This window comes from Tenrec ecaudatus, chromosome 1 (genome assembly GCF_050624435.1).
Source record: "Tenrec ecaudatus isolate mTenEca1 chromosome 1, mTenEca1.hap1, whole genome shotgun sequence".
Lineage (NCBI taxonomy): Eukaryota > Metazoa > Chordata > Mammalia > Afrosoricida > Tenrecidae > Tenrec > Tenrec ecaudatus.
The window spans coordinates 241983303-242011164 of NC_134530.1; the positions used below are offsets into that span (position 1 = coordinate 241983303).

General features: G+C 41.2%; 2 pseudogenes; one reads left to right on the forward strand and one right to left on the reverse strand.

The window, feature by feature from the left end:
• Positions 1–19125: 19125 nt before the first annotated feature.
• On the reverse strand, positions 19126–19494 carry LOC142439907 (huntingtin-interacting protein K pseudogene; annotated as a pseudogene).
• Positions 19495–23609: 4115 nt separating this feature from the next.
• LOC142439914 (BLOC-1-related complex subunit 6-like) overlaps positions 23610–27862 on the forward strand; it is a 58565-nt pseudogene continuing 54312 nt past the window's right edge.

The window sequence follows — 27862 nt, forward strand, 5'->3', positions numbered from 1 at the left end:
ATGTGCTGAAAAACCAGGGTTTGGCTTACACATGAGTCAGTGGCATGAATGGATGTCATCTGGTCAAGCCCGACTAACAAAAGGAGGAAATCTCATGAAGCCTGACATAGAGTTAATAGCAAAGTGGGTTCGAGATGCATGGGAAGACATCACAGAAGACTTGGTGCAACGTGCCTTCCAGAAATGTACTATTAGTAATGCTATGGATGGCAGTGAAGACTGCGCTTTCTATGAAAATGACAGCAGTGATGGTGATGACTGCGATCTCAGTGAGGACAGCGTCTATGATGACCTCACACCAGCTGAAGCTCTGCATTGGGATATGGATGATGATGAGGAATCCAGTTTTGAAGGATTTGAACTCTTTACATTTTAGCTTGGTTGCTGATTGAGCTCAGGGAATAGTACTCTTAAGGTATCATTGTTGATACCTTATTGTTTTTGTTGAACCTATTTTCCACTTACTGTGCTGGTTAACTGTTAAATGACTTGTCCTTTATGTTTTTTATTTAAAATAAATATGTAAATATATTACCCCACTGATGTCTCAATTTTTAATTTTATTTTCATTTGTTTTGATTATTGAAACTCACCAATAGCTTCTGCATTTTTCCACCCTAGGCTTATACTCCAGTCAATCAGTTTTTCTGGTTTCCCAGGTAATAATTAGGTAATTTGGCTTATACTCGGGTCGGCTTATATTCGAGTATATACGGTAATTCACCACTGACATCAAGTGGGTTTTGGCTCATCGCCATTCAACATGACAGTGTAAACCTTCCCCTGTTGGGTTTCTGAGACTTTAAAAATCTTTATGGTAGCAGATGGCCACACCTTTCTCCCTGGCGTACCTAATGGGTTCAAATTACCAACGTGAGGTTAGCAGCTCTTTGTATCACCCTTTAGACCACCAGTAGGCATTTAATAAATGTTTGTTGAAGGAATAAATGGAGCAAAAAAAGTTCATGAATAAAATAGAATAACCCATTTCATTTACAAAACAGTTTATAGTTGTACATTCCTACATGTTACTGCTCTACCAGATAGTTACAAGGCCATTTTGAAACCAGGTTACTTAACCTAATTTATTGATAAATCAATCTACTTGTGTTGGAGAAGTCTATTTCAGTTATTTTGCTAAAACATGGAAGCCAAAAAATGAATGATTTTAACATTAATTCAGAGAACTGTGGACGCCTGTATCCTATAGAGAACATTAAGAGGTCATCTACTTTGAGAGAAAACATGATGCAGGAAGAAATCGAAGGCAAATCTACTGGGTCTGGAGTATTCTCTCTGTCAGGCCTATGTGGCTCCTTAGTCCTCATTATAGCATCAGAACTATAATTTAGTGCTCTGATAGGTACTCCACCTCCTGTGTCATCAGCTTAATAAGGATTTGTTCTATAGAATGCAGGATTAGTAGATCTGGGCTGCTAACCACAGGTCAGCAATTGAAATCCACCAGCTGTTCTTGGAGAAAAAGAAGAGATTTTCTCCTCACACTTACAGGGACAGTTTACTCTGTCCTATAAGGTTGCAATGAGTCAGGACTGACTGACTGACTGACTCTTTTGTTGTTGTTGTTGTAGCAACCCTCTTGACTGCATAGAATTGCCCGTAGGATTTCCAAGGCTGTAAATCTTTATAAAAGCATATTTTCACATCTTCCACCTCTCAGAGTGGCTGGTTGGTTCAAACTCTGGCCTTTCAGTTAGCAGCCAAGGGCTTAGTTATTCTGCCACCAGCACTCTTTTTAAGCACACTCTTACTCTCTCATTGCCATCACATTGATGCCAACATATAGTGACCCTATAAGACAGTGTAGATGTGCCCCTGTGAATTTCCAAGACTAACTGTTTACAGGAGGAGAAAGCCCAGTTTTTTCCCCAGTGTTTTCTGCCATCTGCCGAAAAAAAAAAATGCATGCCACCAGACCAAGTAACCCAGTCGTAAAGATGTAACCCTAAAATATGTGTTAATACCACCTAAGTTATCCAACTCTTGGCTTACTGGATCAGGAAAGGACGTGGGACAATTTTTGGAAGGGTACTGTGTCATTCTTTGAAACCCATTCAAGTTCCTATTCGGGTAAATGCATTCTTTGGAAGTAACAGCTCTTGGCAGGTTTAGCTGGCTTTTGTTCTTCCCTGAGGCATTCCAATATCTCTTTTGGGGCAGCCATTGAATTTCATTACTGTGCTGGCTCAGCTTCTATAGTGAAGTCCCTGGCTTCCTTCCACCTGGTATTGAAAAGATTCATTCATGAACGTTTTGAAGGACTTTGGATACCCTTCAGAGAAATTAGAACAGATTCATGAACTGAATTCTCCCCCTGCCCCAGAAGTTATAATGATACATGAGAATGAAAAATGAATTCTGTTGCCAGGATTTCTTTGGAGGACCTAGGTTGGGAGTGAGGGTTGGGGGCAGTGGAGTGTGTAAGACAATGACAATCATAAACTACACTGTCATAAGAAAGTGCATTGCAGAAGGTGTGCAACATTTACGTATCCCAGAGTAGATGTTCTCCCTCTGTGAAATAAGAGTTTAGAAGTTAGGAAAAGCTCTCTGATCAAAATAACAAGATGAAAGTTGGCTCTATTTTGCAAATTCTCCGGTCTCCATTGCTGGAAATAGAGCATTGAGGCACTCACTGAGAAGATATTCAAGGAAAATCTAATGGAGAGGGTGAGATTCAGGCTGGAAACAAAGTGTGGGAGAAAGAACAGTGAACTTGAAGTCCAGAAACCTAGGATCTGGCTCACTTCTGCTACTAATCAGTCAGATCTTGGGCAATTCATGTCACCTTTCTGGGTCTTAGTTTCTTGATCTATAAAATAAAGAAACTGCTGTATGTCTCTTAATATATAAGTTCCTGTCCTTTAAAGCAACCTGTCCACTCCTGATGCTGTCTTGTGGGGATTGTAGTGTAGATATTTGAACTAGAGGATGGGGGTGGGGAATGAAGAAGCTGGACCCTAAGGTCCATTCTATAAATGCATAGATTTTGGTAAATAGTTGGGAAGAAAATGTTAGTGGTAGGAATTACTCAGAAGAAATCATCAGTGTGAGACCCCAGGCAAGGACCAGGTGTGTGTGGGTAGGAGCGTGAAGGAGCACTTCGCATCTCTCTATGAGAGAAAGGAAAGCAGAGAAGCAGGTAAGGCTAGGGATGCCAAACCTTGTGGCTTTTCTGAGAGTATTCTTTGCCTTCTTTTTGGCTGTAATTAATAATTCAGTGTAGAATGATATTATAAAACAATTTTGTAATCTATGAAATATTACCTTTCAGTAATTTATAAGTACAGTTATCTCATATCAGTCTAAGATTAACATTAGTAACAAACACGTCTAAGGATTCTACCCTCAATTCTGGCAGGTGGGAGCGCAGGTAGGCAGGGGAGAAGAAAGTGGTAGATTAAATCATTAAAATCAGGCCCTACCCTCAGTGAACTTGGAGCCAATCTTTGGGACTAAGACGTATGTCTGAATAAGTTTGTGACATAACAGATGATGGAGTGCCTCAGTAAGGAAACAGGGGCCCTAGGATGCCAGCGGTGGGCTTCTTCCTGGGTTATTCCTGCTAGGGCAGTGGTTCTCAACCTGTGGGTCACAACCCCTTTGGGGGGTCGAATGACCTTTCACAGAGTTTGCCTAAGACCTTTAAAAATTAGGTACTATTCTGATGGTCTTTTTTTTTTAATTGGGGGCTCATACAACCATTATCACAACCCAGGCATCCATCCATGGTGTCAAGCACAGTTGTACATTTGTTGTCATCGTCCTCATCATTCTCAAAACATTTGCTTTCTACTTGAGCCCTTGGTATTATCTCCTCATTTTCCCTTCCCTCCCCACCCACCCTCCCTCACAAACCCTTGATAATTTATAAATTATTTTATTTTGTTATGTCTTACACTGGCCAACATCTCCCTTCACCCACTTTTCTTTTGTCCACCCCCCAGGGAGGTGGTTGCACGTAGATTGTGATTGATTTCCCCTTTCTCCCCCACCCTTCCCCTAACCCTTCCCTTCCTGGTATCATTACTCTCATTATTGGCCCTGAGGGGTTTATCTGTCCTGGATTCTCAGTGTTTCCAGCTCTTATCTGTACCAATGTACATCCTCTGATCTAGCCAAATTTGTAAAGTAGAATTGGGATCATGACAGTGGGGTCAGGAATTATTAAAGAACTAGAAGAAATTGTATGTCTCATCGTTGCTGCACTGCACCCTGACTGGCTCATCTCCTCCTGGCAACCCTTCTGTAAGGGGATGTCCATTTGCCTACAGATGGCCTTTGGGTCTCCACTCCGCACTCCCCCTTATTTTCAATATGATTATTTGTTCTTTGATGCCTGAAACCTGATCCCATTGACACCTCGTGATCACACAGGCTGGTGTGCTTCTTCCATGTGGATGTTGTTGATTCTCAGCTAGATGGCTGCTTGTTTACCTTCAAGCCTTTAAGACCCAAGACACTATATCTTTTGATAGCCGGACACTTTCTTCACCACATTTGCTTAAGCACTCGCTTTGTCTTCAGTGATCATGTTGGGAAGGCGAGTATCATGGAATGCCAGTTTAGTAGAACAAAGTGTTCTTACATTGAGGGAGTACTTGAGTGGAGGCCCAACCGAAAGACCAAAATTTAGAAGGTGCTTTTTTTTTTTTAGTTAGGAACATGGAATTGGGGTCACTGGATGTAGAGGCCTATCTAAGGAAGGCATTCACATAGACGATATACTGAAAGGAGAGGACTCAAAGTGCCACTGCATTACTTTGGTGGTGAGAGAAGGATTGAATAATGGAGAGAAGCTGGAGGACTATTTTTAGGCATGGATAGGGAAAGAAACTGTAGTAAAGGAGATGAAAAAGAAGCAGTCAATGCAGAAAACCATCCATAGCAGGATCATATCACAGAAGCCAAAGAAGGGAGAAGGAATTTTCAAAACCTATTGAGTTGAACTCAATAAATAATTTAAGGGGCGGGAAGGCTAAGAACAGGTGATTGCATTTGGTGGTTGGGGAGTCACAAGTGATTTTCCAGCTTGCAGAACAATCAAACACTTTCCCAGGCAGGAAATGTGCAGCCTCTCTTGAGAAATCTTCTCTTTTTCTAAGAGCCCTTGAGGATAACTATGGCAGCTGATCTCTTTAAATCTGACAGGAGAAACTTTTTAGAGAGGGAGAGAAGAATTTTCTCTGTTTGAATTCTCCGATTATCGAAAGAAGTAATTTTATGAGAATTGTTTTAATGCTTTTATATAAATGAAAGAAAATATTGAGAAGTTTTTATGATAGTATAGGGAAAGAAAATAGCACAATAAACTTGATTTTTTTTAAAGTGCTGTCGTGATTTGTAGGAGCCACAGGGGCATAGTGTTTACAAAGTAGGCCCTCATCAGAAAGGTCAGCAGTTTGAAACCCATCTGTTCTACTGGAGAAAGATGAGGATTTCAATGGCTATTGAGATTTACAGTCTCGAGGGGACAGAAGAAGATGGCGTCCAGTTAAATCCACCCACCTGAAGTTCCTGCTGCTAGACCAGAAAACTGGGAGGTAAGGAGAATGAGACTCGGTGGCCCCATGTTCAGGCAATCAGGGATCAGCTATCTCTTCGTTTTCTTCTCTCTATCTTCTCTCTTTCCCACCACAGTCAATCCTAGCAAGCACAAATGGGGTTTTTCTCCTTCATTCTCTTTCTTTCCTTTTTCTTTCTTTCTTCTCTCCCCCCCCCCCTTATTTCTTTCGTCTTTTCTGTTTCTCTTCTGGCCCTCTCCTTCCACATACCACTGCTGGTTTCCAGACCCCTACCCTCTGCCTAGGGCTACTCTGCCCACCCAGTGGGAAGAGCTCCAGCCTGCCCCCTGTGGCAGTGCTACACACAGCATGGCATGGAACTCAGCTATCTCTTTATATATTTTTTCTTTTCTTTTCTTTCTTTCCTTCTTTCACTTTTTCTTTTTTCCCCTTCTTCTATCTCTTCTCTCTTTCCCACCACAGTCTCAGCAGATTCAGTTTTCCTTTTTTGTTGTTTTCTTTTTTTGCCTGGATTTGCTTTTTTCTTTGCATTTTGTGTGTGTGTTAGTTTGATTTATATTTTTACTCTTGTGTTTGTTTTCCCCTTTCTCCCTTTTTCCTCCCTTCTCGCTCTCTTTCCGTTCACAAGCCACTACCAGCCGCCAGACCACTCCCCTCCACCTAGTACAACTCTAATAGTTCAGTTGGGGGAGCTCCCACCCAAATTTGTTGGTTTTACACACAGCTGGGGAAATCACACCCATTCTCCATCATACCCCAAGTAGCTTGAGATCTCCCCTTCAAACAGCTGGAGCAACTATCGCCTACACCCCAAGACCCTACAAATGATTAGAAGAACTCCAGCCTACCATCTGTGGTGCTCCACACTGCTCCGGGAATATCCGCCCAAACTCCATGTTGCTCTTTCAGACTAGGGTAATTCCACCTGCCATCTCTAGTGCTCTACACCAAATAGGGTACACCTACAGGCCCTCCACAGCATTCCAGCTGCAGAGATAAACACCGTGAGACACCACTACAGCTTACTGAGAGATTAGCCAGTGAAACGCAACCCTTGTGAGTCCACAACCACCCAAGCAGCATCCTGTGAGAGGACCACCCAACTAATATTCCAAATAACAGAATACTGGTTGGCTACAGTAAGGTGGAACCACAGGTAAATACAGTGGTATCCTGACCCCCCAGTGAAGTTACCTGCAGGTAGTTTGTAGAAGCACTCATACAAGTCTCCCAAGAGACAGCCCAGTGCTGTTCAACTCTGGAAGATGTTGCCGGACTCCGCTAAAACAACATGTAAGTAGCAACCAGCCCCAACAGCCCTGATGAAAAAGTAGGAGAAACAGAAGACAATGCTGGAAGAAGCCACGAACCTAACAATATGCATAGAAGAAGCAGACATTGACCTTCCACAGAAAGAAATTTCTGAATGATGCTTGAAGTCATACAGAATATGAGGGAAGCAATACAGAAAAAGGATGAAGTGATAGAGGAGATAAAGGCAACGTACCAGAGGGACATACAAGACTTAAGGGATGAAATAACAAAATCCAGTAGCAAATGAACAGATTTTGCCAACAGACTTGAAGAGGCAGAGAATTGCATTAGTGACCTAGAGGATAACCAAGCAGACCTCAACAATCAGTAAAAGTAGTCAAATAAGTCAATCTGAGAATTTGAAAAAAACCTGAGAGCCATATCTGATGCTATGAAGATGAACAATCGTAGATAATTGGACTACCAGAACAAGACACAACAAAGAATTCAACAGCAAAAATAGCAAGGGAAATCTTAAAGGAAAACTTCTCCAGCTTGATAAATGAAAATCAGGCAACCATTCAGGAGGCTGAAAGAACACCAGGCAGTCTGAATCCCAAGAAGTCAGCAAGACACATAATAGTTAAATTTCTCAACTATGAGGAAAAACAGAAAACTATAAGAGCAGCAAGGTGAAAACAAATAGTCACTTAAGAATCTTCAGACCTATCAGCAGACATGATGAAAAAGAGGAGGGAATGAAGTAATATATTCCAAAAATTGAAGGAAAATAATGTAAACCCAAGAATATTGTACATGGACAAATTATCTATTAAGATAGATGGAGAAGTACTCAAGCACTCCCTCAATGCATGAATACTTTCTTCTATTAAATTGGCATTCTATGATGCTCACCCTCCTGACACAACCACTGAAGCCAAAGCAGGAGAACAAGCAAATGTCGTGAAGAAAGCTGATGGTGCCCAGCTATCAAAAGAGATAGCGTCTGGGTTCTTAAAGGCTTGAAGATAAACAAGCAACCATCTAGCTCAGAAGCAACAAAGCCCACATGGAAGAAAATACCAGCCTGTGTGATCATGTGGTTCCGAAGGGATCAGTTATCAGACATCAAAGACCAAAAAATCATATCATTGGGTGCACACCTCCATGATACGATCGCCTAGGACAAGCAGGTGCATAAGCAAATGTGTCAAAGAAAGCTGATGGTGCCCGGCTATCAAAAGAGATAGTGTCTGGGGTCTTAAAGGCTTGAAGGTGAACAAGCTGCCATCTAGTTCAGAAACAACAAAGCCCACATGGAAGAAGCACACCAGCCTGTGCGATCATGAGATGTCGAAGGGATCAGGTATCAGGCATCATCAGAAAAAAAAAATCTTACCATAGTGAATGAAGGGAAAAGTGCAGAGTAGAGACCCAAAGCACATTTGTCAGCCACTGGAGATCCCCTCTCAGAGGGGTATAAGGGAGGAGATGAGTCAGTCAGGGTGCGATGTAGCACCGATGAAGAATACAGCTTTCCTCCAGTTCCCAAATGTTTCCTTCAAACCAACTACCATTATCCGAATTCTACCTTGCAAGTCTGGATAGAGCAGAGGATGTACACTGGTGCAGATAGGAGCTGTAGGCACAAGGGAATCCAGGATGGATGATCCCTTCAGGACCAGGGGTGTGGGGGCGATACTGGGATGGTAGAGGGTGAGTGGGTTGGAAAGAGGGAACTGATTACAAGGATCTACATGTGACCTCCTCCCTGGGGGACGGACAACAGAAAAGTGGGTGGAGGGAGACACTGGACAGGGCAAGATATGACAAAATAATAATTTATAAATTATTGAGGGCGCATGAGGGAGGGGGGAGTGGGGAGGGAGGGGAAAAAAGAGAACTTGATACAAAGGGCTTAAGTGGAGAGCAAATGCTTTCAAAATGATGAGGACAAAGAATGTACAGATGTGCTTTATACAATTGATGTATGTATGGATTGTGATAAGAATTGTATGAGTCCCTAATAAAATGTTAAAAAAAAAAAAAAAAAAGATAGATGGAGAAGTAAGAGTCTTCCCTGACAAGGAAAAACTCAAAGAATACATAAAAAGAAACCCAGTCCCACAAAAGATCCTTGCTGACCCAGTGTGGGCAGAAGATCAACACTTATGGAGCGCAAATAATAGACCATCACAGAGAACCACTTCACCTAGAGGGCAACAAAGAAAAAGCAGCTTCCAAGATAGCATTAACGTAATAATGGAAAGAGGCAAGAATGAAACACACACATACACACACACACACACACACACGACACAAACTGATAAGATAGGTAGGTAGGAAAACACCCAAAACAAAAGGCATAGATGACATCACAGAATCCTCAGATGGATGTAATAACATTGAATATCAATGGACTGAACTCAGGCATTAAAAGGCAGCGGCTAACTGACTGGCTCAGAAAACATATCCCATTCATCTGCTGCCTACAGGAGACACATTTCAAGTTTGCAGACAAAAATAGGTTGAGAATTAAAGGCTGGATAAAAGTATAACAAGCAAATGGCAATGCAAAAGAATAGGTGTAGCTATCTTAATCTCTGACAAAATTGATCTCAAGGTACAAGCTATAACAAGAATTAAGGAGGGACAATATATAATTCTAAAGGGAACAGTAGAACAAGAACCAGTGAAATTCATAAATCAAACTCTCTAAAAGAAGAAAAAAGAAATTACAGGCTCAACAATTACATTAAGAGACTTTAATACACCACTCTCTAAAAAACACATATCACAGGGAAAGAAACTTAACAAGGAGGCTACAGATCTAAACAGTACAAGTGGACGACTTACCTGACAGATATTTTCAGAGCTTTCCACCCAAATAAAAAATATATCACATTCTTTCAAGCCCACACAATACTTACTCAAAGATAGACCACATGCTGGGACACAAGTCGAACCTTAGTAAATTCAAGCACTTAGAGATTATACAGACATCTCTCTCTGACCACCGTGCCATGGGGCTGTAAATCAACAAAAGGACAATGAAGAAAACAAGGGCAAACAATTGGAGGAGGAATAACCCTCTACTGCAAAAGGAGTGGGTATTGGTCCAGATCAGAGATGAAATCAGGAATTATCTAGAAACCAATGAGAATGAAAATATGACATACCAAAACCTTTGGGATACAGCAAAGGTATTTATTTGAGGAAGGCTGATAGCAATAAAAGCACACATGAAAATGAAAGAGAGACTTGTGGTTGATATGCTAACACAAAACTTACATCCATTAGAGAAAGGTTAACAGAACAGTCCTATTAATAGCAAAAGGAATGAAATAATAAAAAGCAGAGCTGAGATACAGGAGAGGGAAAACAAGAAAACGATGGAAAAATTAATGCAGCTGAAAGTTGGTTCCTTGAAAGGATTGACAGAATTAATAGACCAATGGACAACTTAACCAAAGAAAGGAAGGAACAATTTTCAATAGCAAGGATGAGGGACATTAAAACAGACCCTAATGAAATCAAAAGGATAATTAAGCAGTACTGTGAAGGCCTGTACACTAACAAATTCAACAACTTGGAAGATATGGACAATTACTTGGACAAACAATCCCAGATGGATGTCAAGAACCTCAACAAACCCATAGCAATAGAAGAAATAGGCAAGGTTATCAAGGGATTACCAAGAAAAAGATCCCCCAGGCCAGATGGCATCACCGGAGAATTCTATCAAGCATTCAGGGAAGAACTGACACCTATCCTACACAAACTCTTCCAGAAATAGAAAAAGACGTAAAATTCTCAAACTCTTTCTATGAAGCTAGTATAACTCTGATACCTAAAGTGGGCAAGGATCTCACAAGAATTGAGAACTACCCAATAGAATACAAAAGCATATAAAAAACTCACCAAGACCAAGCAGGATTCATACCAGGTATTCAGGGATGGTTCAACATATGAAAGCCCATTAGTTTTATTTACCACATGACAGGAACATTTATAAGAACCACATGATAATATCGCTAGATGTGGAAAAAGCATTCGATAACAATTAACACCCATTCCTGTTTATGATACTCAAGAAGACAGGAATAGAATGAATATTCCTCAATGTTATGCAATCTATAGATGAAAAACCAACAGCTAATGTGGTAATCAATGGGAAAAAAGGCATGAACAATTCCACTGAAAAAGGGGACCAGACAAGGATGCCCATTGTCCCCACTCCTATTTGACATCGTACTGGAGGTCCTAGCTAACAACCTAAGACAAAGAAACGACATCAAAGGTATTCGTCTGGGGAAGGAAGAGGTGAAACTACCATTATTGGCAGATGCTATGATTTTATACATCAAAAATCTCCTAAACTCCACAAGTGGAGTGTTGGAAGTGATAGAGTAATATGGCAGAGTGGCAGGATACAAAATCTAAAAGCAGAAATCTATCAGACTGTTACAGACATCAGACAAGATCACAGAAGAGGCAATTAAAATGGTTGTACCCTTTACAATAGCCAAGCACAAATGGAAATATCTAGGGATATACCTGACTAAAAAAACCAAATATTTGTAGGAGGAAAACTATAGAACACTATTACAAGAAACCAAGAGCGACCATAACAAATGGAAGAATATCCCATGCTCATGGATTGGAAGAATCACTATAGTAAAGATGTCAGTCCTGCCTAAGGCACTGCCAAAGGTACATATATATGTTTAATGCTATCCCTTTATGAATACCATCATCCTTGTTCAAAGAAATGGAAAAACTGATTACCAACATCCTATGGAGAGGTAAAAACCCAGAATTAGCAGAGAACTCTGTTGAAGGCCATTAAGACTCAGCCTTGAAATGGCTGAGAAGTCTCATGACCTATGTGTTTGCTGATTTCTTCTGTGACTTTACACTTTGAACAGACTGTCAAGGACAAGAAAGTATGCAAGGTCTGGGAGAAACAGTTTGTTTAATTTTCTCAAGGATGTTTGGCTTGGCAGAAGATAGAGTTGCTATGTGTATCAAATGTGCTTGCTTAACAATGAGATAATTAGCCCCGGGTTGTTTCTGCATGGATATAAGGAGTGTGTCGAATAAACTCGGGTGCTTCAGTCCATCAGACTGTTGCCCTCCCATTACTTCTGTCTCTCTTCTTTTCCTTAATCCTCACTCCCCCTTTCAGGAGTGTTCAACTCGTCAACTGGCTCCGACAGAACTCTAAAAGAAGGACAAAGGGAGGGCTTGCTCTATCTGACTTTAGAATGTATTATATGGCTACAGTGGTCAAAAGAGTGTTATACTGCTATAATGACAGATATTCAGACCAATGGAAAAGAGCTGAAGATTCAGAAATAAAATCATCACCATCAGGCAACTGATTTTTGATAGAACCAAAAAAATATCTAATGGGAAGCTGTTGCCCTCTGCAATAAGTGGTGCTGGAAAACATGTCTATCTACCTGCAGGAATACAAAGCAAGACCCATACCTCACTCCATGCACAAGAATAAATTCAAGGTGGATCACAAACCTTGAGATAAAACCCCAAACTATTAGGGCCATTAATGAAGGCATTGGGACAAACCTGAGAACTTTGGCACAGGGAATACATAGGCTAACGTAAATAGGGAAGGATAAAAATACAGAAGAGTCACAAATTGACAAGTGGGATATACTGAAGATAAATCACCTGTGTATATCGAAAGAACTCACCAAGAGAGTAATAAGAGAGCCCACGAAATGGGAAAACATCTTTAGCAATGACACATCAGACAAAGACTCTATTACTAAAATTTACAATACTTTGCAAGCTTACAATAAGAAAAAAACCTAAATGCCCACTAAGGAGGTGGGCAAAGGGCCGGAACAGAAGATTCACTGGGGCAGAAATCCAAATGGCCAATAAACATATGAGAAAATGTTCCTGATCATTAGCCACAAGAGAAATGCAAATTAAAACAACTATGAGATACCACCTAACACCCTCAAAGTTAGCCTAATTAAAATAATCAGAAAGTAACACATGTTGGAGGGGCTATGGTGAGATAGGAACTGTCATCCTCTGCTGGTGGACCTGTAGATATCTATACACATTATGGAAATCAATTAGACGATATCTAAAACCGATGGATATTGAGCTACCATATGACCCAGCAACCCCCCTACTGGGCATATACCCAGAAGAGGCAAGAAACAAACCACAGCCCGACAACTTTGCTCCAATGTTCATTGCAGCACAGTTCACAATTGCAAAGAGTTGGAAGCAACCCAAATTTCCATAAACTGATGAATAGATTAAAAAGCTGTGGTACATACATACAATGGAGTACTACGCATTGCTAAAAAGCAGTGATGGACGTATGAAGCACAAGACTGCATAGGAAGAACTAGAAGAAATCATGCTAAGCGAAGTAAGCCAAGCACAAAAGGACAAGTACAACATGAGTCCGCTGAGGTAAGCTTTCAAAAAAAAAAATGCAAAAGGGGCATAGGGAAAAAAGCTACTGTATACAAACATTCCTGGGGTGAGGACCAGGTAATATGGCAGGGACCAGACCAAATACAGGGATACACATGGTAGACAACTAAAAAAGAGGTGGGGAAAGGGGAAAAAAATAAAAAAGAAATGGGTAGCAGGGGCACAGGGCACTAACCCACCAAAGGGGAGGGTATTGTTTATATCTCCACAGTGAAAGCGGGACCAGATTTCAACCCAGTGCTCCAAGATGTGAATGCAATATGCCGGTGTGGAGTAGGGAACCAGTGGAGAGGTCTCAAGGCCCAGCCCCAATCCCAACTACTACTTGGACACCTGCCCCTCCCCCCCCAGAATTTATTTCAAAGGACGGCACTGAATCTGCAGCTCCGGGAGAGGGACATATCTGATCAGCGCACATGGGAGCATATGAAGGCAGAGGAGGAGACAGTGGAGCACATTCTGGCCCACCAGACTTTGAGGACAATGTTCCAGATTAGAGCAGCCATTCCACAGAGAGGACCACATGGCTGGCTCAACTATGAGACATGACACCCCTCACTGACTCATAGCCCTATAGGGGACAACACTGGAGACACAGTGTGGGAACTGTGCCGTATCTGATCCTGCCTTACCGAGGCAAAACACTATGGGGGTGCAAAAGAACAGAAAGGGAATGGAGCAGCGAGGTCCCCAGGGAATGCCAAAGGTGGACTTTGGGGCCAGGGTGTGTTGCCCCAACAGATTGGACTGGAAAACACTCCTAAAGGCCAACAAATAATCCTTGAACTAACTACATGCTTTTCTTTCTTGTTGTGTCTTGTTTTGTTTTTTTGTCATTGGTTTGTTGTAAATTGTTCCTTGGTTTTGCTCTGTCTAGTTTATGTGCATGTTAGTATCTCCGCAGGTCTGTCTAAATGAGATAGGCTGGATGAACAATCTGGAGGAGAAAACAACAGGACTGACAGTTCGGAGGGGTCATGGGAGAGGGGGAGGTGGGTAGACAGGTAGTGATGTTAACAAACCCAGGGACAAGGGAACAACAAGTGATTCAAATCAGTGGTGAAGAGGGTGTAGGAGGCCTGGTAGAGCATGATCAAGAGTAATGTAACCAAGAGGAATTACTGAAACCTAAATGAAGACTTAGCATGAGAGTGGGACAAGAAGAAAGTCAAAGGAAATAGAGGAAAGAGGTAGGAGGCAAAGGGCATTTATAGATGTCTAAATAAAGTCATGTACCTATGTAAATATATTTATATATGAGGATGGGAAAATAGATCTATGTGCATATATTTATAGGTTTAGTATTAAGGTAGCAATAGGACATTGGGCCTCCACTCAAGTACTCCCTCAATGCAAGAATACTTTATTAAATTGGCATTCTGTGATGCTCATCTTCCCGACACAACTGCTAAAGACAAAGTTGGTGAATAAATAAATGTGGTGAAGAAAGCTAATAGTGCCCAGCTATAAAAAAATATAGTGTCTGGGGTCTTAAAGGCTTGAAGGTAAAGTAGCTATCTAGCTCAGAAGAAACAAAGCCCACATGGAAGAAGCACACCAACCTGTGTGATCACGAGGTGTCAAAGGGATCAGGTATCAGGCATCATCAGAACAAAAAATTCTATCATTGTAAATGATGGGGAGGGGAGTGCGGATTGGAGACCCAAAAATCCATTTGTAAGCCACTGGGCATACCTTATGGAAGGGTTTCGGGGAGAAGAGCCAGTCAAGGTGTGATGTAGCAACGATGGAACATACAACTTTCCTCTAGTTCCTAAATGCTTCCTCCCCCGCCCCCACCACACACACTCCCATGATCCCAACTCTACCTTACAAATATGGTTAGACCATAGGATGTACACTGGTACAGACAGGAACTGGAAACACAGGGAATCCAGGGCCGATGATCCCTTCCGGACCAGTGGTTTCAGTGGCGATACTGGGAGGGTGGAAAGAGGGTGGGTTGGAAAGGAGGAACCGATTATAAGGATGAACCTCCTCCCGGGGGATGGACACAGAAAAGTGGGTGAAGGGAGACGTCAGACAGGGCAAGATATGACAAAATAGTAATTTGTAAATTATCAAGGGTTCATGAGGGAGGGGGCGTGGGAAGGGAGGGAAAAATGAGGAGCTTATGCCAGGGGCTGAAGTGGAGAGCAAATATTTTGAGAATTATGAGGGTAACGAATGTACAAATGTACTTTTTCATTATTATTATTATTTTATTACACACTCATACACCTCCCATCACAATCCATATATGCATCAATTGTGTAAAGCACATTTGTATATTGTTGCCCTCATCATACTCAAAACATTTGCTCTCCACCCAAGCCCCTGGCATCAGGCCCTCATTATTCCCCTCCCTCCTCCTTCCCCCCTACCTCATGAACCCATGATAATTTATAAATTATTATTTTGTCATATCTTGCTCTGTCCCACGTCTCCCTTCCCCCACTTTTCTGTTGTATGTCCCCAGGGAGGAGGTCACATGCAGATCCTTGAAATAGGTTCCCGCTTTCCAACCCACCCTCCCTATGCTCTCGCAGTATTGCCACTCACACCACTGGTCCTGAGGGGATCATCCGCCCTGGTTTCCCTGTGTTTCCAGTTCCCATCTGTACCAGTGTACCTCCTCTGGTCTAGTCAGGCTTGCAAAGTAGGATTTGGATCATGACAGTGGGAGGGGGGAAAGGAGGCATTTAGGAACTAAAGGAAAGTTGTATTTTTCATCGTTGCTACATCACACCCTGACTGTCTCGTCTCCTCCCCAAGACCCTTTTGTAAGGGGATGTCCAGTGGCCTACAAATGGGCTTTGGGTCTCCACTCCGCACTCCCCCGCTTATTCACTATGGTAAGATTTTTGTTCTGATGATACCTGATACCTGATCCCTTGACACCTCGTGATCGCACAGGCTGGTGTGCTTCTTCCATGTGGGCTTTGTTTCTTCTGAGCTAGATGGCCGCTTGTTTACCTTCAAGTCTTTAAGACCCCAGACGCTATCTCTTTTGATAGCTGGGCACCATCAGCTTTCTTCACCACATTTAATTGTTTACCCACTTTGTTTTCAGCGGTTGTGTCGGGAAGGTGAACATCATAGAATGCCAATTTAATAGAAGAAAGTATTCTTGCATTGAGGGAGTACTTGAGTGGAGGCCCAATGTCCCTCCACTACCTTAATACTAACCTTATAAATATATGCACAAGGATCTATTTCCCCTCTTCATATATAAATATATTTGCATATGTACATGTCTTTATGTAGACCTCTATAAATGCCCTCTGCCTCCCAGGTCTTTCCTCTATTTCCTTTGAGTTCCCTCCTGTCCCACTATCATGCTCAGTCCCCACCAGGGTTTCAGCAATTCCTCAGTTACATTACCCTTGATCATGCCTCCCAGGCCTCCCACGCCCTTCTCATCACCAATTTGGATAGCTTGTTGCTCCCTTGTCCCTGGGTTTATTAATACCACTACCGTTCCCCCCACCTCCCTGTCTCTGATGTCCCCATGGAACTATCGGTCCCGCTGTTTTCTCCTCCAATGGTTCATCCAGCCTATCTTATTTAGACAGACCCGTGGAGAAAGTAACATGCACAGAAACAAGACAGAACACAACCAAGCAACAATATACAACAAAAAACAACAAACCAATGCCAAAAACAAAATAAAACACAATGAGAAAGAAAAGCTTGTAGTTAGTTCAAGGATTGTTTGTTGGTCTTTAGGAGTGTTTTCCAGTCCGGTCTGTTGGGGCACCATGCCCTGCCTCCAAAGTCCACCTTCAGCTTTCCCTGGGGACCTCGCCTCTTCATTCCCTTGCTGACAAATGTACTTTATACAATTGATGCATGTATGGATTGTGATAAGAATTGTATGAACCCCCCAAAATGATTAAAAAAATAAATAAATCCAGACCCAACAAAAAGAAAGCAAGCTTTCCACCGTGTCTATTCATATAGGAATGAGGCCTCATCCCTGAGGAAGCCTTTCAATTGCATTAGGTGTATGAGCTGAGTAAGGATGTTGTATTCCACCCTAATCTTACAGAGGCCTTGCTTTGCACAGCAGATCCCATCATGGGGTCAATTACATTATGTAAGCTCACATCATGGGGGATTACTGGGTTTCAACTACTAAGGTACTGAGAATCTTAACTCAGCCAGGTTGACACAAAACCCAATTATCTCAATAATTATTTGGAATGCAAGAATTGAAAATAAGGAGGAAGATTTAATAATTGGAAATTTGGCCTTGGTGATAGAAAGGAAGCTGGAAATTGCGTGGCGGGATTTTAACTCCACTGCAAATACCTTTTTCCTACAACACAGATGGTGACTAGATACATGGACCTCACCAGAGAGAATACAGAGAATCAAATGGACTACACCTCTAGGAGGAGACAATGAGAAGTACACTGTCACCAGCAAAAACAGGACCAGATAACAACTGTGAGACATACTCTTAATTGCTCATATGCAAATTCAAGTTAAAGCTGAATATCAAATAGTTCCAATGCCATTTCTTTTTTATTCTGGCCACTTGTTTGAACTACTCTATCTTGTTTCTTCATGTAAACTGAAATTGTTGTCTCTGAGAAATTGTGGTGTTATTATATTTATATTTTGTTGGTGATTGCGTATTTTGCCCGGGGATTCCGTTCTTTATTTTGATTTGATTTAACCAAGGGAGAAGGATGGGTTTGCTCTACTGCTTGCTGGCTTAGCATGACTTCAGTGCTGACCAGCTGTCTCCCAGCAGAATATGCATAGTTCTCTGCTTGTTCATGAAGAACAGTTGAGAGAGGACAGAAGTGGGTGGGGCCCTTGCTTTCTGGTCAACAGCCACCGGTTTGGGAGCTTGTGCCATCCTGGATGAGCAGTGCTGATTTTTGTTGCCCTGACTGCACAGTGATGCAGAAGTTCAAAATGGCCAGGCTATTTCAGAGTGCCTGACAATTCACCATTCTGTTTACTTCTTTATTCACCAATTTTGTTCCGTTTCTTCTCCAAGTCTGCAGTTGATCTACTTCCGCATTCTTTTATCTGAAACTCAGGGGTCTAGTGTTATAACCTATATCTGCTTCCTTGAATCTCTCAGGTTTTTATTAAGAGGATCTGATTAGCTTGTCTGCTGTCTCACTCAAAGTCTTCTCAAGAACAAGGATTTTTAGGCCCAGAGTTGTGATGCGTTAATTTGGCCATGCTACCTGTAATGTGCTTCATAATTTACAGTAGAGTCTAGATTACTTTTGAATGTTGTCTTCCTGCTCTTCCTCGGTCAAACCTACTAGGTTTCATAGTTGTTCTTTCTCTTGCATGCTTGGCTAAGTGTTGCCCTCTCTCTTGTTTCTCCTCATTATGTTTACTGGCATGAAGTGAATGAGAACTTCACTGTTCTTGTTACAGTTTGTCTCCAAGGGATCTAATCAGTGGTAATAGCCTTGCTAGCAGCTACTGACTTAAATTAAATGCAACACGTTTTTTTTCTAAATGAAGGTAAGTAAAAAAGCATTGCTATCAAATTATCAATACCTTTATAAAATAAGAATACCTAAAAAGAAAACAACAACAATAAAAAAACAAAGTTGAAACAAATGACAGCGAGTTACCCTCAGGTTGTTTGGCACTTTTTCTGTTTACATTATATTTGTTTCCTGAAGTGGCAAACATGGGAATAAAATGTAGTATTTCATCCAAAATATACTGAGTTTTGTGAGATGAATAAATAAATTTTACGAGCATAAAAAGAATACCAAAATGTGAAGCTGTTATCTTTTTTTCAAGATAATAAAACAAAAGCATTTTTATTACAACAAATGAATCCAGTGAAACCCAGAGATCAGTTGGTTAATGCAATAAGAGCTTCCATCACATTGCCCCCGCACTCCCCGCAAGCTGCCCAGGCTCGCTGCTGCTGCTCTGGAAGCCTCCATCTCTGTCATTGCCAGACCCACCTCTTCCTTCTTTATGGTGAAGTCTGATAGTTCCTTCTCCCGCTCCGGTTTGGCTTTCTGTTCCCTCTGCAGTCTGTTTCCAGTCACTGACATGGCTGTCTCAGGGTTGGTAATTTGGATCCCCTTCTCCTCTGCATAGTTGGCCTGGCCAGCGCCAGGCCCGTTGAACCACTATCATGCTTCCGAGGCTTTTCAGGAGGCTACTCCAAGCTGCTGGTCTTAATCTCCAACTCCAGCTCCACGTCCCCCTCAGTAGCATGTCAATCCCCTGCGGCTATTATTTCTTGACATATCCTCTACTAGGTCTATATACTCCTGAATATGGTGCTTCCACCCCTCTAATATTTCTCTAAAGAATTCTGCATTCTGACTTATACTGTGTCCAAATGGCAGCTTTAGTCTCCTTAAAAGACTCAAGCCATGTTCTTTAAAAATGTGTTTTGAAGATACAGGGCTGGGGTCTTAAAGGCTTGGAGTTAAACAAGCAGCCATCTAGCAGGGAAGCAAATAAGCTCACATTGGAAGAAGCACACCAGCTTGCGTGATCATGAGGTGTTGATGGCATCAGGTATCAGGTATCAAAAGATCCCAAACAAACAATTATATCGATGTAATAGAGGGGAGTTGGAGTGGAGACCCAAAGTCCATCTGTAGACAGTTGGATAACCCCCCACCCACACATCCAAGGGTTATAAGGAAGGGATGATTCAACCAAAGTGTAATATAGCGCTGACAAATCACACATAATTCCTCTAGTTCCTGAATGCGCCACCCTCCATCCTCCACTACCATGACCAAGACTGAAACTCTAGGGAGAAGAGCAGATGGCTGCTATCCCAAAGGCACAAAATTGGTGGATGCTGGACTTTGGTTCATATCTCTTGCCTTGAGAGTGCCCATTGAATAATGGCCCGGAACGACCATATGCTCACTATTTTCATATCTTCTTTGCTTCCTGATGACATGAGTTAATCTGGTAGGGATAGCTCTGCTGCTGTGAATGAATATTGTTGGAATTTGCCCTATCACCAACCCCCATTGTTGATGTAAATAGTATCCAGTCGCAGAGTAAGAGTTTAATTTGTACAAATCAACTCTTAGCATTGCAACTCTTAGCTGGTCTATACTGGTATAATTTCCTTTTCTCAACAATGTTTTAAATTGCACCCCGTTGGCTAGACAATGACACTATCAATGTGTAGAGGTTACACACTGGACTGCTAGCTGCAAGGCGAGCAGTTTGAAACCCTCAGCCAGCCCAGAGGGGGAGGGATGAGGCTTCCTACTCCTGTGAAGATTTGCAGACTTGGAGACTCACAGGGTCAGGTCTACCCTGCCCTATAGGGTCACTATGAGTCAGCATTGACTAGATGGCAGATGCACCAAAAGGATGATTGATACTGTTTCCTAACATAAAAAGACAGTGATGTTTCCAAGATGAACCATGGATATGAGAATGGATTTGGGACTTGCAGTTAATTCTAGCCCCAATCACAGAACAATTAGTTGTCAGGATATGGCCCTGCCTGGTGCCTGCCTTTAGGAAGAGATCACTGAAAATATGAATGCAAAGTGTGGTGAAGAAGCTGGATGCTACCTGCTATCAGAAAGAATAGCATCTGGGATCTTAAAGCAGCCATCTAATGGGGGTGTCAGTGAAGTCCACAGGAGGAAGCACACCAGTCTGTGTGATCCAAGGATAGTGAAGAGTACAATACAAATCTACAGAAGGGAACGGCATCAGAGCTTAAATTGTGAACACCTGGTTTTCGTAAGACTACAGCGGATAATGCAAAGCCCCACATCCATTTGCCGGGTCTACACATGGATTAGCTTTTGATGAATTCCCTCCAATCACAGTTGAGGAATGTGAATAGCCCTGTTATCAGACAGAGAGCAAAGTGGATTATGGCAGATGCAATTAGGTTAAAGTGTAATATCTTATCCTTTACTATCCATTTTGGCCCATTGTTAAGCAGTTTACTTTTCTTTTTTTTTTTAAGTGACGCGGAAATATGAGTGGATTAAGCCCCTGGGAAGCCCCCACTGACCATGACCAGGAATGTGAATAGACTCGCTAACATACAGAATGCATTGGAAAGTGGATTGTTGCAGATGTAGTTAAGTTAAAATTTACCATTGGGTCTCCGTTATGGTTCATTTAAATGTATTTTGTTTCTGATGCTATCTATTTTCTTTTCTATTGAGGTTTTTATCTGTTTTACTTTGTTATTATTGTCAGATTTTTTGGGTGTTTTTAAATGTTTTTCTATAAATGCAATCCAGGATAGATAGATCTTTAGAGACAGTGACTAGATTAGTGGAAGTATGGCAGGGGAAGTTGGGGAGTGGGGAGCTAATAATGATGAGTACAAGAATGAATAAAGTGTTCTAAAATTGATCGTGATGACGATTGTGTAACTCTTCTTGATGTGATTGAACTATTGAATTGTATGATATCCGAATTTTATGCCAATAAAACCAATGGGAAAAAAGAGTTACAGTGTCAGAAAGCAAAAATTGTGTGCCTTGAGTTTGGGGAACAACAACAATCACAAGTGGAAAGAGAGTGAATAGGATAAAGTTTCTCAATGAAGTTCTCTTAGGATAGTACTGCCTGCCCTTAAATAACCTACAGGTGCATTTTCGTGATGAAAACAAATTCCTTACTGTGACTTTCCTCACCAATGCAGTTTTCCATTTTCTTAAGACTTGAACATAATAAGCTTCCATGATCTTCCCGTGACTCTCAAGAAATCTATAAAAATTACACTTTTAGAATGTGATAAAATAAGTCACCATAACTTTCTGAGCTGACCTTTCTGCCTTGAATTTATTCAGCAGATCCCCTCAGAAATTTCAGTTTGATCGGACTTCCTTAAAACAACCTTTTATTGTGAATAAAAAGTTTCACAGAGTAGAGCATCAGTTTTATCTTAAAAAATTTACATCTCATTAATTTCATTTCCTTCAATTGACCATCACTTATCCTACTTCTTCCCAGTGCTTCCTGTTTCCCAGTGCTTCTTAACACTTCCAAACTTTGTATTTGCACAAATTGAGGTTAAAATTGCTCTGAAGTGTGCATACTCCACTAGTTATTGTTTCTCTTATGAATGTATCCACTGCTTGGCTGAAAATTGTCGTCGGGGTAAGTTCAAATCCAGACCTAAAGAGTGACCTCAGGGCTATAGTTTTGGGGATTCCACGAGTCTCTGTCCAGCCAGTGAGTGTGGTCTTTTTTATGATTTTGAATTTTCTTCCATGTTTTCTTTCACTCTGTCGAGGGTCTTTTAATGCGGTCTCTACAAGCAGTGGGTAGTGGTAGTCAAGCACCAGCTTCTGGTTTCAGGCTTGTGGAGACTGATGCTTGCACGGTTTATTAGTCCATTGAACTCATTGTTCCCAGGGGCCCTTTAATTTTTGTCATCCTCTTTTCCTCTGGATGGGGAGAGACCAGAAGTTTCACCTTAGTTGGCCACATATGAGCCTTTACAACCTCGGTCACTGCTCATCAAAGTAGGGTGTCAACATTGTATTTGTGAGCTGTTGTGCCAATTGATTTGTGTCCCCTAAAACTATGTGGACCTATTTTTGAAGGTACCCTTATGAAACTAAAGACAAGTGTATTACTGAGAGAACTTGTCAGCACCTATTCACTGATCGTAGAGCCATGTTTTGAAATATTCTGTTTGGAATAAACCCATGCATGTATGAACGGGATTTCTGGTAGCAATGCTTTTTTACTTCCTCTCTATAGTCATCATCACTGTTGTAATTAGTTGTATCTTCCTTTTGTGGCTATATTCTATTTTCTTTGACCAATAGGCACCTTGGTAATTGGAACCATTTGGAACCTGCTCAGAAGCTTGATGGAACATTCTGAAAGTGGTTAATTACAGACCATCTTTTATGTGCCTCTTCCCTCTCCAGCAAACTTTGAAGTCTTTTAAAACGCAGCTCTATTGTGAAAGATCGGACTCTATTAGGTATCATTAGTGATGTTGGACTCTCTCCTACTTCACCCCACCCTTTTAATATTAACACACACACTCACAGCCCCCAAACTGTGCGTCTGTTCTAAAACATAACACCTTGCATTGCAGAGTAAAGAATTGCATTTCTGTCTCTCCCACTAGATGGCGATGTCCTCAAGGGCACAGACTGTGACCTATTTTAACTTTATGACATTCATTCATCCCTCATATTAAAATGAAAACCTTGCTAGGAACCAGGAGCCAAACATATGAGGTGATCTCAAAAATTCATGGAAAAATGGAAATAAAAGAGAAGGGAATTCTACAAAGTTTTTAATCCCCCACATACAGCTGACTCATTCTAGCTGCACAGAGGCATACGTCTTATACAAATGGAGAATGCACTCAATGATGACGCAGATAAATCCTCAGCCAACTGTGAACCTATTTTGAAAGCACCGTTTTGGAAAAATCGCAAGGGAGTGAATATGAAGGACATCATGTTGGAGATCAGGGATGGTTTCCCGAAGTAAGTGAAATCTAAGCCAAGATAGGAGGACTGGGTAGTAGCTGGTGAAATATAAACAGGATAGGATTGGGGCAGGGAGGGGAACGCAGTTCTAGCAAAGGAAATAACTCAAAACACAAAAGGTGAAACTCTGTAGTGTATTTTGAGAACTGAAAGCTCATTGGCCTGTGTAGAGCTGAAGAGATGTAGCTGGAGAGGCAAGCAGAGGTGGAACAACAAGGCCACACAAAGGCTGGAACTATGTTGTTAGGTGCTGTTGGGTTGCTTCCGACTCTTAGGAACCCAATGTACAACAGAAGGTACCTCTGCCAGGTCACATCATCCTCACAATGGTAGATTGTGGATTGTGTCTGAGCCCTTTGTTGTAGCCAGTGTATCCAGCCAGCCAGCTCATTGAGGGCCTCCTACTTTTTTCTGACCCTCTACTTCACCACGCATTGTGTCCTTCTCCATGTTCGTCTTCCTGATAGCATGTCCAAAGTACATGAGATAACATCTCACCACCCTTCCTTCTAAGAAGCGTCCTTGCTGTATTTCCTGAAGAGAGACCTGTTCGTTCTTCTGGAACTCTATGGTACTTTCAACAGTCTTCCCCGGCATGATTCCAATGCCTCCGCTCTTCTCTGATCGTCCTTAACTCCAACTTTCAAATGCATATGAGGTGACCGAAATGACCATGTCTTGGGTAAGTGATATCTTTGCTCTTTAGTACTTTAAAAGGATCTTTTATAGCAGAGTTGTTCAATGTGTACCATTTAGTTTCTTTTTTTTTTTTGGTTGTGGTGGGGTGGTGGTTTGGTGTGGTGGTGGTGGTGGGTGGTGGGTGGGGTGGGGTGGGTGGTGAGTGGAGTGGTGGTGGTGGTGCCATTTAGTTTCTTAACTACTGCTTCCATAGGCATTGATTATGGGTCCAAGTAAAATGAAATCTGACACCTGCAGTCTTCTCTCTGCTTACCATGATGCTCTCTATTGGTCCAGTTGTGAGAATATTTTAATTTAGACACTAAGGGTGTAATGTAGACTGAACATTGTAGGCTCTGATCTTTATAAATGCATGAACTCTTCTTTACTTCCAGCAAGCACACTTTCCTGATTTTTAAACCATAAAGTATCTCCTTGTTCTAGTTGAACTCCTACTTCTTGGTCTATGTACATGTTCTACATGAACACATTTGTTCTGGAATGCCCATTCTTAGCAATGTCATCCATAATTTATTATAAACAACACAGTCTAATTTTCAGGCTTTACGTAGTCCATACTCTGCTTTCTACCAAGATCTAGCTGATACCAGCAACGACATCTCGCTTTGCATGTCTTCTTCTGAGTACAGCTCGAATAGTCCCCTGTCTGTGCACTGGTGCAACCATTTTAAAATTGTATTCTATAAAATTTGATTTACATGTGATATTAATTATATCATTATAAGATCATTTGTATAAACTATAACAACAGACAAACAAACAAATAATTGCCTTTGAGTTCATGTCAACTCAGATAGTGGCCCCACAGGACGGGGTGGAACTGTCCGTGCAGGTTTCTGAGACTGTAACCTTTTATAGGGGCAGAAATTTCCAGCCTTCTCCAGGTTTAAACTAGTGTTTACTTAAACTTATTTCTCTCTTCAGTGAATAATAAGTGCTTCAAACAGGCAATGGAATAATTAATGTGTTCATGGAAGGAAGGAGAGAAAAAAGAGAGAGAAATGTCCCATCATTTCAGTTGGTGGTAAAAAAAATTATAAGAAATACAGATCCTGTCTGGCCTCAGGGTGTCTGCAGTACCACTGGAGAGACAAGATAGTCCTGCAAAACATGTAAACACAGGCCCATTGATTAAATAACAAAAGAGAATAGCACACAGGTAAAAGTGTCCAAGTCTTGAGAGATGGTGGTGACCAGGTGGTTTTAGGGAAGCTCACGTCAAGGAAGATGGAGCCTGAAGTGGAGCTGTACCGTGAGTGTGATTTAACTAAGAAGAAAGGAATTTAAAAAACACATTCGTAAGAGTCTTACAACATGGAAGTGAGGACACAAAGAAGCAAGTAACAGGAGGCAACATATCTCTGTTATTCATTTTTTGATTCCTTTTTTATTAGCTTCTATTAACTACCATTTAGTTTGAGGACATCTGGGTGTTTTCTGAAAGATTGCAGAACATGGGGCAGACTCTTCATCTGAGATGGGGAGTGGAGGCAGTGGGGTTCAGGCTCATAGAGTTGGGCCAAATAGAATCTACTTCTTGATATGGATGTGTGTTTTAAAAATAAAGTGCATCTTGATGCAAAATGTGCTCGGTGTTAATAAAATAAAACAAAAACATTTCAGTTAAAATAAAAACATTTTCACATCAGATACATTTTTACTTGGCTTACAAATTTCAGACAATACTTAACAATTTAACCCAGAAAATTCTGTATCGACTAATGTCAATGGACGTCCTTTTGCATACCATTGTTGTAAACACATTTTTCTAATTGCAGCTTGCATATCAAAGTTGTATATCTTTGAATTTTGATTTTTCCAATTTTAGCTTGTGAAATGATTTTCTCTACATTAAATGGTATGCCTTTTTATGAAATTCAAATTTGTTTTCCCCTTCAGTGTTCTTTTCTTTAATCTAAAAAAATTATGGCAAATACACATGTATGTAAGTAACATTTTCTATTCAACATTCAATGAAATTGTGTTCATCACATATTGAAATACACCATTACCTATTTCTAAATCATTGCTTAAATCTCTGTAGTTTGGAGAACTCTTCCTCAGTCCTTGCTATTGTTCACAACACTCCCAAATTTAGAACAGCCTCCAATTGTCATTATTGAGCTATTTTTTTCTTTACAAAATTCTTAGTGAAAAACGGACTACCACACATCCACAGTTTATATACAGATTCTGATGAAAAAGTATGGATTGAGTCTACAAGTTCTGCTAGTATGTGTAGACAGACACCATGCCAATTCTCTCTTTAAGACAAGGTATTATTATTAGATTTGTCTTATGACAATTACATCAGCTTTTACCTGTCCTTTTCAAGTCAATTTGAATGGATATTGAAATAACATTTGGGTTAGTCTGGATTGATCAGAAAAAGCTTTATATCAAGAAATAATTATATATCAAGAAAAGCATCCAATCCCAGTCCAACTCAAGTCTAAAAGTCCAATACTGGTCTATAAGTCAGATACTAATCCATAAGTCCCTCTTCAGACTCATGAAGCCACATGTAAGGTTGCAGAATGCAGGAAGATCACAGGCCGGTGGGTGCAAAGCTTTGTGGCTCCAATGGTGGTGGCTGCATCACAGGGCTCTCAGCAACCAGTCAACCAGCAGAAGGGTGAAGGCAGATGGGGGTGGGGGTTCCTAGGAGCCTCCTTAAGTGAAGGCCATGCCCAGAAGGAGTCACCATCAGGCTGTGACATGATTGACAGGTTGAATACCACTCCTACACTATTATATATCTTAAAGATGACGTTATGTAACTACCACATTTTAAGAAGATGGGATCAGAAATTAGAACAGCTTCCTTGCCATTTGTTTAACATTTACTGGTAGCAGTGTGTTAGAGCTGGTTCCTACTGGTCTGCAGGTGATGATGACTGTTAATTTTTCAGGACATTTGAAAGCCGGTTATTTTCATCTTGTAATTTGAAATTAGCCACTACGGGACTTTTTATATCACAAACATTGGCAAAGTTAAACATTAAGTGTTGGACTGCTAACTGCAAGGTAGGCAGTTCAAACCTACTAGCCACTATTTGCGAGAAACAGGAGGCTACCTGCTTTCGTCAAGATTTATAGCCTCAAGGACAGTGGATTTTTGTTGTTGCTCTTGTTGTTAATTAAAAGGTTGGTGCTCCATCCACCCAGAGGTTCTTTGAAAGAAAGTCTTGGTGATACATTTCCGGAAATCCAGCCAATGAAAACCCCATGGAGCACAGATCCATTTGACACATGTGGGATGGCTTTAAGCTGGAACTGACTCCAAAATTGACGGCTGTTGGTTGATTGGTTGTCATATTACAAGGGAAGTCAGAACACCTTCGGCTTGAATTCTTGTTTCTCTACCTTTTAGTGTTGTGAGCAGTCACCCTACTCCAAACTCTTTAAGATTTA